The 12905-nt window shown below is 42.5% G+C and overlaps 1 protein-coding gene across 5 annotated transcripts in view; it reads right to left on the reverse strand.

The window, feature by feature from the left end:
* The window catches only part of LYRM4 (LYR motif containing 4), a 175566-nt gene that overhangs the window by 90994 nt on the left and 71667 nt on the right, over positions 1-12905 (reverse strand). The gene's annotated exons all lie outside the window — the stretch shown is intronic.

Genomic DNA, 12905 nt, shown 5'->3' on the forward strand with positions numbered 1-12905 from the left:
ATTTAAATTAAGCAGTGTGTAAAGGAGGGACATTCCAGAACCCAGTGCAGAGATTATGTGTATAAATGTAAATGTGTGATCTTGAGTATCACTGTTTTGAGTTGGGCCTTTATAAGAGGATCAGAGCCAGTGTACCTGCAACAGCACAAACCAGAGCCCAGGAGGGCCCAGAGGCCAAAGGCTGGTGGCCCTCAGGCTAGATGTAGCCAGCAAGTGTGTTTTGATGCCCACCACATGTTTTTAAAACAATGTAAGCCAACATTTAAAAACTGAGTTTCACATAAAAATGGAAAGATCTGAAAACACAAAGACTTCATTCCTACCTCGGCTGGAACTAGCAGCTGTCCTGTTAAATGGACAAAAGCTTTCCAGCTAGCCACACTTGCCTCCATTCAGTTTTTACATATGTGCTTACACAGTATCTACTTCCTGTTTGGCCCAGCAATTTAAGATGTAATGGGGTGTGAGCTGCATTCCCAGGCCTTTATCCTTTAACGGTGAGAAAATAAAAGAGAATATAATTTCGAAAAAACGTTTTTCTGAGGGTTCTAGAAGAAAGAATTTTTGGAATACTGAGGAAAAAGAGCCTGTTGTGGTTTTAAAGCATGACCATATATTCTGTGACACTCCTACTGAGAGGTGGGGTCTATGTCCCCACTCATTGAACTTGGACTTGTGACTGCTTCGACCAACAGAATATGGCAGAAATGATGCTACGTGGCTTCCAAAGTTAGGTCATAAGAGGCCATGTAGCTTCTGACTTGTTCTGCGGAACACTTTGCTCTGGAGTTCTGGTCACCATGTAAGAAGCCTTAGTATTCTGAGGCTGCCATGATGGCAGGGAAGCCCAAGCCACATGGAGAGGCCACACACAGATATTCCACTAATAGAACTCAGTTTATGAGTTATCCCAGTCTAGACACCAGGCCTGTGTGAAAAAGCCTCCACAGGATTCCAGCCCCAGCCATGTGAGTTATCCCCAGTGTTTAGATTTCCCAACTGAGGCCAACATCATAGAACAGACAAGCCATTCCCACTAGGCGCTGTCAGAATCCCTCACCCACAGACACTGTGAGCATAATAATATAATGGTTATTATTTTACACTATGAAGTGCTGGAGTACTGAGACAGCTAGGGTTAACTGTGCCAGCAGCAGAACAAAAGAGGTGTTAAAAGATTACCATCTAGAAGTCGGGTAAACAGGAACCCACCCTGTCAACACAGGACTGAAACAACCCAGGAATTACTATCTCTTTCTTAGTGTTTTTCCAGTCCCTTCCTTTTCTTTCCCCCCTTTACAGGCTCTGCAGGCGCAGAAGAACAAAGTGTGACCGCTGTTTAACCTTCCTTAGCCCTTTGAAGATGGAGATGTAGTGCCGAAGATCAAGTGCGCTTGTGCTATATCCCATAATAAATGATGCCAAGGGCTGCCGAGAGGGCTCCATCTTGAATATCAGCGGGTTCTATCTTGGATTCCAGGTGCGCACACAACCTAATTAGCATACACTGCCATTCTGAGAAGCACCCGTCCCCTGAAAGAAGCCCACTAAAAACTCATTACTCTATTGTCTCCACCAAACCCATATAAGACCCAGCCTTGCTTCCCTTTTCCAGTCAGTCTTTTGGGGAGGCTTAGATCCCCGCTGACTCCTTTTGCCTGACTCAAGCAAAGTAAAACTTGCTGAAGATAAAGTTTGTCTTTGGCGTGTATTCTTACTCGTGAAAAGACAAGGACCCTTTGTGTCAGATTGGCAATTGGTAACAGGAGCAGCAATAGACTGTTAGAACAGGACCTGCAGAATACTAAGAAATTATCTGAAATGGCTTCTTTTGTGCTGTACAAGTCACTTCAGCTTCTGCTGTGTTCTAAGCTTTACCCCAGATATTCAAATTGAGTGTTCAGCTACCTGCAGTCTATTCCCCTTCTCCTCAGGAACTCATAGGAAGGAGGCTGCCTGGGCAGTTTTCAGTCTCCACACTGATAAGCACTGTGGTTTAGAGATAATTCTGGCTGTTCCCTGCCTGAGGGCTAAAACACTAAGGAAGTTGGCTTATGCTCTGATCTGTGGTAGATTTGCCTTTGAAAATGAAGTTTCCATCTTCACCTGTAACAATGGGATAATGTTGGTTGACCATCAATGTTCTTTCATGATGATTTCAAAAAGTATATCTACGTTGGCATGGAAACAGAGGATATTATTTCCAAAACCTCCTGTATATTTTCCTGTTTCAAATAACATAATTACACATACACAGTGTTGTAAATCACAATATGTTTCTTTTAACATCCTAAATAACTTCTTTTGCAGCATTCATTTTGATTAGGGCTACTGGCTCTTTGAAAATGTGCCAATGGATCCCCGACTGTGTAAATGTCAAAATGTGTAGGAACCTTGGGAATGGCAATTCAAAGGAAACAAAATATGGACAAGTGCTAATACAATGTTACGGTCAGTAACTGAAAGAGGGTTAAAGGATTAACGAGAATGCTTCACGTGTGTTTAAAATAGCTGTGCTTTTGAAATGTGTAATCTCTGCTGAAATGCTTGTTATTTTTGGCAGCAAAAAATCAGATACTTGTAAAAATCTCAGCTTTGCATTTCTCTGCCAGTTAATATCTTAAGGCTTTCCTTAAACGACATATTTGAGGTACTCCTAAGGACTCCAGACAGAAATTTTCCTAGTAATGCAGTGACTGGTGTTGTTAGCAACCATCGAGTTGGCCCCCAACTCGTGGTGACCCCACGCACAATAGGATCGGACTGCTGTGATCCATAGGGTTTTCACCGCCTGATTTTTGGAAGGAAACCCTGGTGGCATAGTGGTAAAGTGCTACGGTTGCTAACCAAGAGGTTGGCAGTTCGAATCCACCAGGTGCTCCTTGGAAACTCTATCGAGTAGTTCTACTCTGTCCTACAGGGTCACTATGAGTCAGAATTGACTCGACTGCTGTGGGTTTGGTTTTAGTTTTTTGGAAGTAGATCGTCAGGCTTCTTTCCTAGTCTGTCTTAACTGGAATTTCCACTGAAACCTATTCAGCATCTTAGCAACATGCAAGTCTCCGATGACAGGCAAGTGGTGGCTGCACTTGAGGTATACTGGGCAGGAATCAAACCTGGGTCTCCTGCGTGGAAGGTGAGAATTCTACCACTGAACCATCACCACCCTCTAATGCAGTAATCCAAACCAAAAACCCATTGTCATCAAGTCAATTCCAACTCATAGTGACCCTACAGGACAGAGCAGAACTGCCCCATAGAGTTCCCAATGAGTAGCTGATGGATTCGAACTGTCGACCTTTTGGTTAGCACCCAGAGCTCTTAACCACTCCGCCACCAGGGTTTCCAATACAGTGATAGTTGAGAACAATCATGTCCTTGGAGGAGGAGTCCTAACTGCTTGGAACTGAATGACCTGCTCAGAAAAACCTACCCTATTCTCCATGATGGTCTCCTCTTAGCACCAACCTCAGCCCTAAGGTGCTGATCTGATTATCACTCGAGTGAAGGATGCTTGATTAATTTACTCCCGGACCCAGTCCTCCCACTTTGTCTTCCTCGAACATGCTGCTGCTCGGTCCTGCTACTTCAGCATGAGGAACATTTTATTTCAGACTTTTCTTCAATCCTTTTAGCTATCAAATATATCCTTATCGTACCAGGTTATTTCAATGACTAACAAAATGATAAAATCCAGCTAGAGCCCCAGGACACTTGAACTTCCTTTTTTCTTTAAATGCAGATACTAAATGTCTCATCCTTTGAGGAGTCAGCAATCATCATGTCTCCCATTTTTTATGCCGTATAATTACTGATCTAACTTCTTTGAACAGTTTAAGGGGAAAGTTACCACTGTAGCAGTGCCCATTTCATGCAAGCTATTTCAGGTCAAATGCATTTATGCAGAGATGAGAAGTGATTATTAGAAAATGAAAATAGATTTTTTTTTTTTTGGAAATTTTTTTTTTGAAAATCTAGACCTCACACCTTCCTCAGTGCTCTCACTTTGGGAGATGATAATTTAATCCAGGATGGTGTCTGTTCAAAACATATCTGGGAAGTCACTCCTTGCCCAGGCTCCCCCTACAGCCTGCACATGCTGCTGCTTTTACCGAGTGTTGCGATGGTTTGTGAGAACGTTTCCCCCAAGGCTGTATGCAGCTTTAGTAGTGTAGGGACTGCAATTGTCTTTTCATCTTATATCTTGCATCCAGCAGACCACCTGCCAACATAGCAGGTACCCAAATATTTACTGAATGAATAGCTCATACATTCTTTTGAATGTTGTCTGTGTTGGCAACGTTTCATCCTTTGAGGGCAGGGTCACAAGTTATTCAGAGTCAAGAAAGAAGAAAGAGGCCGTGGAAATCCTCCATTTTATCATGTGCATCGTAAACCAAAAAAAAAAAAAGCTGAAGGCAATTCTGAACGGGAAGTTCTTTGGGATAAACAGGTAGGCCCTCAAGATGAATAATTTGAAGGTTTCACTTAGATATACAAATTTTCATATGGTTCTTTAAATATCATTGTTCAGGGTTTCCAAGTGTAACTTCTTAGAAAAATAAAGCTTCTAAAAGTAAATGCTTCATTTGCCGTAAAGGGGTGCATGTGTGCGTGTGCATGTGCGTGTGTGTATGCATATGCGTGTGTGTGTGCGTGCGTGTATGTGGGGAGGTGGTGCTGGTAGGGGATGAAAAATAAATAATTGACATCAGGAATATTTCTTAAATGGACATTTGTATATGGGTGGACTTCATAGTCTGGCAATCTGTAAACAGTATAAGGGACTGAAAAATCTTTAGCCTTTCCATTTTGGCCTCCTGTTCAATAACCTTCTGTTTCTCTCCACATCTCAGAGGAAGCAAAGTACCAGTTGGGGCTGATTAGAAGTCCCAACCTTGTCCTTTCTCGGGCTCCCATCTTCCTGCGGCAGTAATAATAATACATCCTGGTTTAAATGATCTCTTCCCCAACTCCTACGGAGCATAGGACTGGGGAGAAACGCAGTAATAGAGACAATGTCAACAGAAAACCTGGACCAGTTAAGGAAATAGTAATGCAAATATGAGGCTGAAGGTAAGACCTGGGGAAGACACGTCACCGTGAGTTAGCCAGAAGCAGACACATGAGGCCCACGGACACCGCTGACCGGACCAATGGCGGAAGCTCAGCCCCAGAACGTCCAGCATTCTTCACCGAGTGTGAGGGAGGGAATGACTTAAACATCAGTTTTTAATTCAAATGAATATTTGTTCAAAGCTGACATCGCTGAAGTTTTTTCTTTTTTAAAGTAATTCAGATGTAAATCAAATATTCTGAAGTACACACATCATCAGTAAACTAAACTATCTTTTTAATGACTAAGAACAAGTAATTTCCTTCTCTGGTAATTTCCAAAACAGAAAAGTGAATGAATTTATTTTTAGCACAAATATCAACCACTTCAAGAAAGAGAAGGAAAAAACTAAGTGAATTGAGTTCCCAGAATTATTTTCAGTAAAGTAAAAAGAAATTAAAAGTCGGAAAAAAATTTTTTTAAAGATCATATATAGAATGGGGGTGATTTTACATAGTTTGTGGGAAATGGCTGAGACCGAAGAATGAATACTGAGCATCTCAAGGCATGTTACAGTTTGTATTTAATCAAAGTGGTCCTGAAAGTGAGCATCAGAGACGACTGAGTGACCACCTATTCTGCCTCTAAACTGCCTTGGATACAGAGATCATTTTTTAACTACCATAAACACAGCTAGTCCATAATCTACCCAAGTGTCTAACAGCAAAGAAGGGGCTACAAATATTCTTACCTTATTTTTTTTATACTCAGCTAATTATGCTCACACCTTCTGTGTTTTACATTTCCGGGCTCTGTTCATTTGATGCTGCCTAATAAAACACCTCCACCACCCGTCTGTCAGTTTGTCATACAGCAATGGCATGTGTGTTGCTGTGATGCTGGAAGCTATGTCACCAGTATACCAGCAGGGTCACCCACGGTGGACAGGTTTCAGTGGAACTTCCAGACAAGACAGACTAGGAAGAAAGGCCTGGTGATCTACTTCTGAAAATAGGCAATTAAAACCTTATGGATCACAACACAACACTGTCTAATATAGTGCTGGAAGATGTGCCCCCTAGGCTGGCAGGCACTCAGAACACAGTGGCTGCAACAATGGACTTCAGCGTATCAAGAACGATGAAGATGGTGCAGGACTGGGCAGTTTTGTTCTGTTGTACATGGGGTTGAAGCAAACTTGAGGACAACAACAAAAATTAAACACCTAAAAAAATTTTTTTTTTATTTTCTATATTTCTCTACCCGGCTTCACAGGCTTCTGCTGATGGTGCTTACTTAGCCCTCCTGAAGACATGAAAGCACCAGGATAACAGACAGACAGACAGACACACAAACACACACACTTTCCTAAACTTACTCTAAACATTCCAAAACAAGAGGTCAATGAAGAATTTTTTAAGGCCTGCTGGTAACTTCCATTAATCCCTGGGAATCTCATTTACCAAAGAGTCAGGGCTTACTGATGATAATAGCTCAACCAACTGAAAATGTAGCTGCAATTTAGATGGACAGCTACTTCACTTCATCCCTCATATTACCTCAGAGCGCTGAGTTAAACATACAAAAAGAAAAAAAATATTGCTATCACCCAGGAAACGTGGTTAAGAGGGCAGATTATAGGAGGGATAGAATGGGAGCCCAGGCCAGGTTGGGGAACCAGGTAATTTTCATCAAGAGAGAGGACCCTGGCATTAGCTGGTCCATCATGTTTATTTTACAGCCCAAAGAAGAAACCTGGCTTTCTCCAAGAGGCACTGTTAGCTGTGGCAAGGCCTCGGGAGAGAGCCTGCAGAATTGCCAGTGTGGGCTGGGGTAATGAGGCTGGTAGAGCTGCTTCTTTTCTGAGGCTGGCCCTGCCGTGTGGCCTCTGCTCAGTGCAAGACATGGGTCTTACACGTTTATGATCTTAGGATATACCTCTGGCCCAAGTTAAGGGAGCGTCTAAGATACAGAGGTAGGTGGTTCAGTGGTAGAATTCTTACCTTCATTCGCAAGGCCAGAGTTTGATTCTCAGAGTTTGATTCTCTCGAGACCAGAGTTTGACCTCATGCACAGCCACCACCCGTCTGTCAGTGGAGACGTGCGTGTTGTTATGATGCTGAACAGGTTTCAGCGAAGCTTCCAGAATAAGGCAGACTAGGAAGAAAGGCCTGGTGATCTACTTCTGAAAATCAGCCAACAAAAACTCTATGATCACAATGGTCCAATTCACAACCCATCATGGGGATGGTACAGGACTGGGCAGTGTTTCATTCTGTTGTGCATGGGGTCACCACAAGTCTGGGCCTGACTCGATCAAAGTCATCAAAAGTTGGCACTTTCAAATGCAAGTTCCCTTTTCAAATGTTTCCTCTGACTAGGAGACAGGCCTCAGCAGTGTCTTCATCCCTAACCCGCCTCACTCTGTCTAGAGGGGGTGCTACACCTAGGTTTCACAGTCCAGTGAAGGGAGAGTGGAAAATGTGTTAACTACCATTTGGGTGCCTTCCATTTATAGAGAGCCTTACGGTTTTCAAAGGCTTTTCCGTATACAGTATTACCTTTTCTGACCCGGGGAGAAGGAGAGGAAATGAGTAACACTGGGTGGGGGCTGAAAGAAGTTTCTCTGGTTATATCTCCCTGCTACAAAGGGTTAAAATAAAGTGAGTTCCTTTTAATGAAGGTTTCTAGGCTGTTCAAATCTGCTGTTTAAATTTGCTGAATAAAGTATCTGTATGTACATGCACACATGTGTGCCCTGGTACCTGCCTTTGTAAGATTAGAAAATGATGTATGGATCATGTTCTTACCCATTTTCTGCAGAGAAATAAATGCACAATTGCCTAAAATAAAAAAGCAAAAGCCCCTAATAATTCAAGGTCTGGGGCAAAGCTGGGTTTTATGATATTATGCCCCATTATACTTACAATGGAGCTACAGTGGTCAAGTGCTACAGATGCTAACCAAAAAGGTCAGCAGTTCAAAACCACCAGCCGGCTCCTTGGAAACCCTATGGGGCAGTTCTACTTACAACACACTTATGCTCCAGCTCTGCCTATCGTTAATTTCTTACTGTGCTTAATCACAAGAGATGTGACCGTGGCAGATGAAGCCTTATTATGCCAGCCACACAGGCAAATCAGTTTCTTTCACTTCCAGTCACACATCAGTTTCTTAGGTAGAAACAAATATGCCAAGTCTCAAAACAGAGCCACAAGATACAATTCAGCTAAATACGTGTATTTGCTTACTCAGGCTAACCTTTTCTCTCCTCTTTAAGACTTATTTGGGAAACTATAGTCTCCCCTGGTTGCTCTAGGACCTTGCTCCATTAATCTTTTTTCTACTCTTCATTGTATCTTCAATGATTTCCTCTGCATTGGCTCCTTCCTCTTAGTCAACAAACACAGTAAATCTTTACAACCTTAAAATGAAAAACAAAATAAAACAAACAACCACAACAACTAAAAACATAGGCCCACTCACCCATCCCTAGGCCCTCAAACAATTTCTCCATTTTCGCCCGCTCTTCTCTACCAAACTTCTCTTCCACCCCTGGTGCCTCTACGTCCTGACCATTTGCTTGGCTCTGTCCTCTGTGAGCTGCATTCTGTTCTCTTCTATGGAAGATGCTCTCAGAAGTACAAACGAGTGGCTGGCTGTCTCTTCCCAGACCTCTTTCGGCAGAGGGCTCTGTAAGCAGTGGGTAAAGCCAGCACTACCCCTTGAAGTCTCTTCCTCTCAGTGCTCTTCCTGGCCTCCTCTCTCTGCCCTTTCCCTCTAGGCAACACAAGCCCAGCCTCAGGGCTGCATCTCAGATGATTTCAAACTGAGGTCTCCTTCCCTGAGCTGCCTCTGAGCCCTAGGTCTGCCCTTTCACCTGCCTGATGGGCATACACAGAGGCCTTGAATTAAGCCAACAGTGTTGATGCTTTAGAATGGGTCTGACTGTAAATGTAATAATTGGTTTTGTAGTGACTATTTTTTTTATTTTTGTGCTGCTTTAGGTGTCTGAAGAGTTTAAAAGCAGCAGCTAGATTAGTAACTGCTTTTTAAATTGTTAAGAAAATACAATTTAGCTTTTATTCAATGCGTAAATATTTAACAAAGATCAGTTTTAAAGCTTCATTTACTGGATATATACAATTAATAATATACACAATCAATTAACAAATTGATTATTAAATCAAGAACAAACTTATCCATGGTTCAAAAGCCCCTGGACATTAAAAGCCAGTCAACAATTTAGATGTACTCCATGCGTGTCTCCTTTTGTGTTAATGGCGGTGTGTGCAGCGGCTTTTGTTAGGAGAGCCCAGGTGCACAGCCCGACCTCTGAACTACTAAATGAGGATTTCGAGAACTGGACTTGAGCATGTGTATTTTAAAAAGGTGATTCTAATGTGCATCCCTGCTTAAGAACTACTGTTTCGATTGTCCTTTCATCAGCAGAGAACAGTAACCAGTGTGGCTGTGCAACACTTAAGTCAGAAGTCAAATCACATTTTGCCTGACATCGATGGACCGTCTATATTCTTCAGTTGAAAAGCATCAACTTACAAGGAGGCTACAACAACCCCAGAGTGGGGAATATATTCTATTATGTGGATTTTTATCATAAAAAGATTTCATCTGCATGCATGTTTTATTTTTATAATCCAGCACTTGCCACATACAGTTGTAGAAGGTATAATGAAGGCGTACATCTTAGATTGTCAGAGTACCTGGCACACTTACATTATTTATTATAAATGGTTGCTCTTCCTCTCTGACTTTTCCCCACTTGTTTGGTCTCCATGTTGGGAGATGTTAACCTAGCGGCCAGTGTGCATTATTTAGGATGACTGTGAGGGATTGAGGCTCTGGCCAGCCCACTGAGTGCTGAAAGCTTATGGGCAAATGGTTGCAGGAAAGAAAGAGAAAAATAAAACATGCTGCTTTGTAAATCCTTCCCTTTCTTTTGATGTGTAAATGAAAGGTTCCCTGTGCTTTCTACCCCATGTACAATATTCCCTATCTGCCCTTGGGGCAATAATCTTAGAGACCTGTGTGCCATTCTGCAGCCTCGGGTGGCATGCATTCTTCTGTGTTCACCTCAGACTGTGAAAGCAGGCAATCGAGTGTCTTTCACATAAGTAACAGCATAATAACATCGGTCACCACCATTATTATTGTATTTGTAACTAGTACATAGTCAACCATAGGCCTCCCATCCAAAAGGGATTAACAATACACTTAATCAAAAATTAATGCAAGACTGCACCACGCAACAATTCTAAGAAATCCTGGTGGTTAAAATTTTGGGAGGACGAGTCTACTACCGAATGGTTCTATTCAGCCTGTCCTCTCTCCTGTTGTGAGTTTCATGTCAGACCTTATTCTCCCTGCTCCCACACCCCACTTCTCCCCCTTCAGGGCCATTAAATCCAGTGCATGGCACTGAAGTGGCCATTTCTCTTCTTGGCTGTGTGACTAGAAGTAAGCAAAAGCAGGGGACATGAATTTGACAACTAAAAAGAAAGCCTGGATCTTATTTAAAGCTCTGCTTGAGTTGTTAAGAATAACAGGAATCAAACATCATACCCTATTTTCCTGTTTATCAAAAGATTTCAGGGAACAGACATAGGAAATGGAATCCATTTTCTCGTCTTCAGACCCACTCGCACGGAAGGCAGACAATTTTTCATATACATATGTACATTCCTGAAGATGACGATAGCTCCCATCCTGAGATCTCCACGTTCTCGGTGTTGTACATTAAAATAAACAAAAAAGCCAAAGAATCTGAAGCAGGAAACATATGGTGACGTGGAATTTCATAATGAAGGGGCTCAAAATTATAATCAGAGCATCTCCCCTTTCTCAAAAGAGCTGTCTGACCCTTGAAACAAAAAAAGGTTAAATGTTTTTCCCATTTCTCCCTTCAGAAAGCAAAAGATATTAGACAACCTGGTGTTCAAATGGGGCCTACAGCAACAGGCACACCTCCATCGAGACTTGATTTTACCCTGTGGATATGCTGTAACCACACAAACAAAAGGGATTTGCTTTATATTTTATGAAGATCAATCTTATTAACATTTTAATAAACTTATATAAGCTATTTGGTGTTCAGGAAATGGATGTTTTGCGAAAGAAAATAAACGGGATAAAATAACTCCCGAGTTGTGCTTTTTGCTTTTAGGAGAAAATGACCCGTTTGTTCACTGTCCAGGCTAATATTCCTTCATTCACTCAGCAGACCTTTGCTGGGGACCTCCTGTGGACTGGGCACTGTTCTAGGTTCTGGTGTTAAAGAAACAGTCCTTGCTCTCAAGACACCTCCATAGGATGATTAAGAGATGCCCAATGCATGTATCAGTACAGAAGAACGTACAGGAAGCACAAATCTGATCATGCCCACCTCTGAGTAACCCTCGAGTGGCTCCCTTCCTCAGGGTCAAGTCCATGCATGGGATCAAGGCCCCTCCAGATTTCTGGCTCTCACTTAAACCTGAAGCTCATCTCACAGCCCTACCTCCCGCCACTAGTGCCCCTGCCTTCACCTGGCAAAGTCCGACTTGTCCCTTAGCTTGTACTTCTCGAAGTCTCAAATGCTCCCCCTTCCCATGTTCTCTAGCCCTTTGCACTGACTTTGCGTCACTGCCGTGGCCTCTTACACTAGACCCTAAGTTCCTTCAGGGCTGAGCCTGAATTCCTAACACTTGGGTGAACCTCTAGTACAAAGACACAGATATATATTGTTCAGAGAGCGAGTGAACGAGGGCAGCTACGTCTGTCAGTGACCAGATGACAATGGAGTGCCTGCCCAGTGCACAGGGCTGGGAGGGGCAGGAGGCTGCTTCAGTACAGTAGCTGGAGCACAGCTAGGACTGTAGAGGGTTGTGGGGTGAAAGGAAGGTGAGAAAGTAGAGCTCATGAGAGCAGACGGCCCTGCAGAAGTGAGGGGGTGAAGAGGTGGGCAGGAGCGGGACACGGAAGCAAACAAATCAAAGGTACGTTGTGGATGTGGGAGCCTGGAGTGTGTTTTAAAGAGAAAGAGGTGGGCAGTGGAGGGGGAGGTCTGAAGAGAGGGGAGGGCTGAGGACGCAGTGTTCCAGGGGAAGGAAAAGACAGTAATTGAGAGCAAAGGCAGAATAGGTAAGCTTGGTAAAATGATGGATGTTTCCTTTTGAGGTATGGTGGAGGGCAAGGAGGATTTTCTTGCCTGCTGGACTTGTTTATTTTTTTAGTGATATAAGAGGCAAGTTTGATTAAGATAAAAATGTCTAGTTATTCAATAAATAGTATCATTTTGGAAAAAAGTAATGTTAAAGCTCTACTCTCCTTGATCTACCAAAGTTCATTCTAGATGCATCAAAAACTAAGCAGGAAAAAGTATCTACAGAAGCACCAGAAAAAACTGTGAGAGAATATTTGTAATCCTGGAATGGCAAAGGCCTTTTTTAGTATGATGCAAAACTCAAAAGCAACAAAGTATTGATGCTGGTGCCTCCACTTAACAAACAGAGGCAAAGAGAGTTTGTGTACTTTCAGTGATTTAGTGGCAAACCAGGTTTGAATTTACAGTCTCCTATTTTCTAATTTACCTCAAATATATCACAGAGGGATTATACCCTTCCTTGTTTTAATTTTCTCAGAGGATTCTCCTGGAAGCAGTTCTGAGTTTACTCTGAAATAACAAAGTACTGCATTAGCACCCAGAGTAGTTAGTACTCTACCCAAAAACTCTAGCCTCAGTGAATTCCTTAACAGGCTCCAAGGAACTGATTTCCTTGAGTTTTCTTTTCTTTTTTTGAACAGTTTGGCTCAAACTGAGAATACACAACACTTTCTAATAGCTGTGACT

The sequence above is a fragment of the Loxodonta africana genome, chromosome 1, assembly GCF_030014295.1.
Source record: "Loxodonta africana isolate mLoxAfr1 chromosome 1, mLoxAfr1.hap2, whole genome shotgun sequence".
NCBI classification, from domain to species: domain Eukaryota; kingdom Metazoa; phylum Chordata; class Mammalia; order Proboscidea; family Elephantidae; genus Loxodonta; species Loxodonta africana.